The sequence below is a fragment of the Asparagus officinalis genome, chromosome 9, assembly GCF_001876935.1.
Source record: "Asparagus officinalis chromosome 9, Aspof.V1, whole genome shotgun sequence".
NCBI classification, from domain to species: Eukaryota; Viridiplantae; Streptophyta; class Magnoliopsida; order Asparagales; family Asparagaceae; genus Asparagus; species Asparagus officinalis.
This window is the reverse complement of record NC_033802.1, coordinates 3,085,954-3,092,831: the sequence shown is the minus strand read 5'-3', so window position 1 is coordinate 3,092,831 and position 6,878 is coordinate 3,085,954.

Genomic DNA, 6,878 nt, shown 5'->3' with positions numbered 1-6,878 from the left:
CTCTCAATTAAACACTGTAGCTACAGTGTTAATAATTAAAGGGTATGAACCCTTTCAATTCTCACTTGAAAATAAATACCCCACAATTAAAAAACCCTTTTTAATTCCCTCTCTCTCTTCTTAAATCCCCTCTTCTACTGTTGAAGATTGGGAAATGTAAAAATCGCTTCTGCGATTTTAGAGCAGCCGCCGCCGCCAGAGGAAGAAAATCGGAGGAGGGGAGGAGAAGCACAGCAGCACCAAAACCCTAGCCGATGGGGGGTTTATATAGGCGAGTTGAGCAGCGATTTTAGGGCAGCCGCAAGAAGAAAAAGTCGGAGGAGAGGGGGAAGCTTCGGCAGACGAAACCCTAGGGATGGGGTTTCCTTTTATAGACGGGGATTCGTGGGGGGCTGGCGACAGCCTGTCGCCAGCGGATAACCTGACGCAAAGATCGGGTTCGCCCAAAAACAAACGCAGAGTTCGGGGGGGCAGGCGAACGCAGAGCTGGGGGGGGCAGGCGAACGCAGAGCTCGGGGGGCAGTCGAACGCAGAGCTGTCGCCTGGACCTCGCCGCCTGTCGCCTGGACCTCGCCGCCTGTCGCCTGGACAACCGGAGCTCGCCTGCGTCATCCTGGAGCTCGTCGGAGCTCCTCCGCCGTCGGAGGTTTGGTTTCCACCCCCAAATCTAACATTACTATGCCTGGTTATATTTTTTGTTGACAAGGGAACCTTGGTCAGTACCTCCACTTAAACTCCCTTTGGAGTCCGCCGCACCCCGGTTCGAATCCCCCCAGTCCCCAACAATCCGCAAGGAGCTACCCCTTAAGTACAGTTATATTAGTTGTTCATAGTTTTCAGCTCTTAACTAAAGACACTGATCAGTGTGTTATTCTTTCTATTTTTGTTCATTGCTTGTCCTGGGAGTTAGACATTCTTAGCTCTGCCTGTAATTTTTTATTCACCATCAGATAAACCTAAGTTCTGCATTTGAAATTTGCTCATCTTAATTGTCTTGAGGTTTTCAGAAACCTCTTTCAGGATGACCATCATCAGGCTGTTGTTTATAGCTTTGGCAATAGGAAACGTTTGTTTGGGCCTATGATTGCTTTGATCTGCATCCAGGGATCTTTTATGGGCCCAATTGTGAAGTGGCATAAGGATTGATGATAGGGTTTTTCTTATGACGAGCTACCTTAAAAATAAAGTAATTATATGGATATCATCTTTCAATTTTAATTTATATATAAACCTTTTAAAGTGGGTTTTTGTTGTAATCAATCACCTCTCGGTTAAATTTTTCGCTAACACCCTAAAAGTACCCTTCAATAACTCGTATTCAAGGCACATGACTTTTTTTTAGGTATTGTTTGGACACAATTCATGTACTTTGAAGCTGAAATTTTTAAGCTTGTTTTTTATTTTTCAGTAAAAATTTGACTGGGACGTGACTGATTGCAACAAAAATCCTCTTTAGAAATAGTTTATGTATAAATTGAAAGTGAAACGTGGTCTTCGTATAATTACACTACTTCTAAGGTGGTTTATAGGTAGGAAAGGAAAACCTTAATACTACATATTAGTTTGTATGAACTCATGATTTAAGGAATCATAGTTACCTGTGCTCTGAAGAGACCAAACTCTGAATGGGTGGCACCAAAAAAAAAAAATTTGCTAGGGGTATCCGTACCACATGATTTTCATGTGTTTTTCTAATCCCAGAGCAACATGATCCTCAAATGTTCCTACTCTTAATTATAATATTCCCTTGCTTTTGCTGAACAGTGCAATGATCTCTATTCCACCAATCAATCCTTAGACTTCGACAAAGCAAGTGTCCTTATGTTCCATAGTCATGGGCTCATGATTCTTTGGCTTGAGAAGAAAAATTATTTTGTTTCAGAGTGGATTATGTTTTGCTTATTTCTCTCCAGATCATAATCCACTGCTCCTTTTATTTTAATTTTATATTATGATTATTATTATTGTTTTGCTCTATCAGATGAGTAAATTTAGAAAAGTATCTTCAACATCTAAGGTTGGAATGTATTTTGAGCATTATTTCATTTATCAGTAAGCACCGGCAATTGAGTAAAGTGGTCTCCTTTTTTTTCCTTTTTTTTATTATGTTAATGATGAAGAATTGTTAGGATGCATCGAGTCCATGAGAGGTTACTGTTGGGAAAAACCCGGGGCTACGCTGAACCCCTAAAACAGCAAGAAAACGCAGTAGAGAAAAGTACACCAAAATTTATGAGGTTCGGCAAACTTGCCTACGTCCTCGGGAGTACCACAATTAATTTCTTATTAATTAACAAAAAATTACAATGCAAGAGCAGATCTCAAACTTGAGATCTCTCAATAAATGCAATACCAACACTGTAGCTACAGTATTAATTCCTCTCTTAACTCCCCCTCTTTTTTTTTTTTGATAGAAAAACAAGGGTTAGACCCTGTTCATTAAAAACCAAAAGCAAATACAAAGTTGTTTTAAGTACAAAAAAGGATACGAAATGTATCCAGAAGTTAGTAGATAGAAAATATAATTCCTTGTAATTAGTGACGTATAACCTTCTTCTTCTAAAGATCTATGAAGGTGAAGAGTGGGCCTTGCCGTCATTCACCGTTGACATAGATATAAAGAAGAACCAAAGCCAGCTATACGTATAATTAGAAGGAACTAAATTTTCTATAAACTAACAGACACAAATATAAACAAGGTGAAGGAGTTAAGATACAAAATTACAAAAAACATCTCCAAAAATAGAATTTCCAAGCAGATCTTCACATCAAGTACTTCTCCTGCTAATTGGATGCTCCTCAAGCCATGTAGAGAGATTATTAGCAACTGAACCACTTCCAGCTCCTATCCAATCATATACACCAGAGATTGAGAGGTTAATAATTGATTTAAATGAAAAATTAGTATGCTCAAAAATGAATTTGTTTCTAGCAAGCCAAATATGCCAGCATACTGATGATAGGATTGTACGTCATAGATGTCCTTTCTTGCCATTAAGTTGTTCAACGGATTTAAGGAGATTTGTAAAACATGAAGGCCATTTAAAAGGGAGGTAGTATTCTGTGAAGTGTCTCCAAACATGTAATGATAAAGAGCATGAATAGAAAAGATGATCCCTTGATTCTTCTGTCAACCCACAGAATGAACATATATTGTCTCCTTGCCATCCTTTTGAAAGAAGATTGTCCTTAGTGTGCAATTTGTTTAGTGTTAGCAACCACATAAAAAACCTGACTTTGCTTGGGATGATATTGTTCCAGGTAACCTTGTAGTAAGGAGTGAGAATACCTCTAGAAATTTGAAAATTGTAATAAGATTTAACTGAAAAAACTCCACTTGTTGTTAATGTCCATCTGGGTTGATCCTGTTGAGTAGAGACATGATGAAGCTGCAGTGAGTTCATGAAATGTATTCTGTCATTTTGAGACGAAGGAGTTATACTTCTTTTCATCAAAGGATGCCAATGCCATATATTGTCCTGAAAGAATCCTTGGCTATTGATAGATACATTAGTGGAGAAAGATAACTTGTATAAAGATGGATAAAGGCTAGCTAGAGAGTTAGCTCCAAGCCATTTATCTTCCCAGAACCTTATATTATCACCAGTGCCTAGTTTCCATTCAATGTTGTGAAGAAAAACCTCATTATGAGAAATGATAGCATTCCAGAAAGAAGAATTCAGTGTATTGATACTACTAGTTTGAATGTTGTAATTTCTGGTAGCATATAGTTGATGAAGGAAAGCACCAATTGTGGAATTTCTGTCCAGACACTTCCATAGCCATTTTGCTAGAAGAGATGAATTGAAAACTTTAAGATCTTTGACTCCTAATCCCCCCTCTGTTTTAGTGAGACATACTCTCTTCCAACTAACCATACATTTGAAGGCATTATTATCTATATTTCCTGTCCACAGGAAATTTCTCCTGATTTTATCAATTTCCTTGATGAGCCACATAGGTAATTTGTAGAATGACATGAAATATAATGGAATGGAAGATAAGACAGAATTTAATAAAACAAGCCTCCCACCAAAGGATAATGAATGTTTCCTCCATGTAGATAATTTCCTATGAAGGTTATCAAGAATGGGTTGCCAATCAGATTTAGAAAGCTTCCCATATTTGAGAGGCAAACCTAGATATTTGATGGGAAGATGATCCACTTTACAGTTAAGAGATGAAGCAAGTGAATGCTCTTTCAAATGAGTTTTGCCAAAATACACAAGAGATGATTTGGAATAATTAATACCCAGGCCTGACATTTCTTCAAAAATATACAAAATTGTTTTGAGGATTCTGATGTCATTTGAAGAGCTTCTGACAAAAAGAAGGGTATCATCAGCATATTGAAGAGTTCTCAACTGGTTTAAAGGAGCTTTGATACCAAGACTAGATAGTAAACCATCATCAACATTGTTCACTATCATTCTGTGAAGGACATCCACCGCAATGTTAAATAACATTGGCGATAGCGGATCCCCTTGTTTAAGACCTCTCTTACAATTAAAGAATTTGGTTGGCTGCCCATTAACTAGCACTGCACAACTGGAAGATGAAATAATATTATGAATCCATGAGCACCATCTAGGTCCAAAACCTCTTGCCTTTAGAAGATCAATAATGAACTTCCAGTTCAATGAATCAAAAGCCTTAGCAAAATCTATTTTAATCATGGCAACTTCTTTTTTCCTCCTTGAACAGAAATGTATCATTTCATTTGCAAAAAGAATAGAATCGAAGGTTGATTTCCCTGATTGAAAAGCAGATTGAGTAGGAGCCACTAAAGATGACATATATTGAGATAATCTGCTTGCAAGAATTTTGGTGAAAATTTTGAAAAGGCAGTTAATTAAACTGATTGGTCTGAAGTCTTTCACCATTGAGCTGCCTTTAATCTTTGGGATTAGAGTGATAAAAACTTTGTTCACTCTATGAAGACTGAAAGAGTCATGATAGAAAAAATTCATAAGGGAGATGATGTCTGTTTTGATTAAATCCCAGAAAGTTTGATAAAAGATCATGGAATAACCATCAGGACCAGGAGCTTTATTGGGGTTCATACCAAAAACAGCATTTTTTATTTCAACTTCTGAAAAAGGCTCCTCCAAAGAAGATAGATGTAAATCTTGATCAGGATATAAAGAAGACCAATCAATAGACGATAAGTTTCTATTAAACTGTCCAAAAAGACTGTAACAATAATCAAAAAAAGCCTTAGATATGTCATGTTCTCTTGTTAACTCTCTGCCTTCATGGGTAATAGATGTAATATAATTTGCCTTTTTATGAAAAGTAGCTGTTTTATGGAAGAAGGATGTATTAGAGTCTCCCTCTTTTAACCATTGAATTCTCGATCTTTGATGCCAATAAGTTTCTTCCTCCTTGATGATGGAAGAGAAAGAAGACTGCAATGATTTTCTTTCAATAAATTCTGAGTCAGATAGAGGTCTTTGTTCTTCAAGCAAATCAAAGAAATTTATCTTGGAGAGAATATCAGCTTTTCTGGAGGATATGGATCCTAAAATATTTTTTTTCCACCATTTAATCCTTCTCTTTAGGAGTTTTAGTTTCATGATGAAGACATCCAGAGGGTTTCCTTTACATTGAAAGCTATTCCAAGAGGTGTTGATGAATGAAATAAAATCTGGATTATGGAACCAACTTCTTTCAAATCTAAAAAAAGAAGGTCCATGCTTGAAACCTCCACTGTCTAGAACTATTGGGCAATGATCAGAACCCATAGAAGGTGGAGAACATTGAATGCATAATGGAAATTCTTTATCCCAATCAGGAGATAGTAAAAATCTATCTAGCCTAGCCATGGAAGGGTTCAACCTCTTATTAGACCATGTAAAAGCTCTGCCAGAAAGAGGTAAATCAATCAAAGATGCTGAAGTGACAAAATTCCTGAAAGATCTTATGTCATTTGGTGAACCATTCCTACCATTACGTTCATCATAAGATAAAGTTGCGTTAAAATCTCCACAAAGAACCCAAGGACCAGGCATGATATCACGTATACGATTAAGCTCCCACCAACAAACTTCCTTATCTTCCTTATCTATAGGGGCATAAACCGATGTAAAAATGAAATTCCAGTTGGATTGTCTGTGATGTAGATAGACTGAGACTGAGAAAATACCAATGTGAGATTTAATCATGGAGAAAGCATCTGACCAACCAACCAAAACACCACCTCTAGAGTCAGTAGAGTCTAGGTAACACCAATGAATGAGTTTCTTGCCTCCTATGGATTTGAGAATCCTAGGTGTAGGATTAGATAACTTACTTTCTTGAATACCCACAATATCAATAAAAGAATTAGAAAGAAAATCATTTACCATCCTTCTTTTGACAGGATCATTTAGGCCTCTGACATTCCAAGTTGCAAACTTCATTAAAACAAATCAATCAACACCACCAGAAAAAGGATATAAAACCTCTTAATTAATCTGTTGATTTCTCTCAACTTCCTTATTCTTTATGTTATCCAAAGATTGATCAGATAATAGAACACCACAATTAGCAGCAATATATTGAATAACATTAATTCGCAAAGAATTAATAGGTAGAGCAGCAGATGAAGAAGAAGATTGTTTTAATTTGGTACCTTTGTTTGAGGATTGCTTGACCTTTTTGGAAGTAGAAGCTTGCTTGAGAAAAGTCCTGTGTTTGTGACTGAAAATAGTTTTTCGACAAGAACGAGAGGTTGATGAAGAGACTGCTTGGCGAGAGAAACCTGGTGGAACAGAAGAAGATGACTGAATAGCTGGTGTCTGATTTGATTTTGGCGGGAACGAATTAGTTGAAGAATTTGAATTTGAAGAATCTTCTTTCCCTCCAATAAAAGCTTCCCAACTCGATCGTTCAATGTA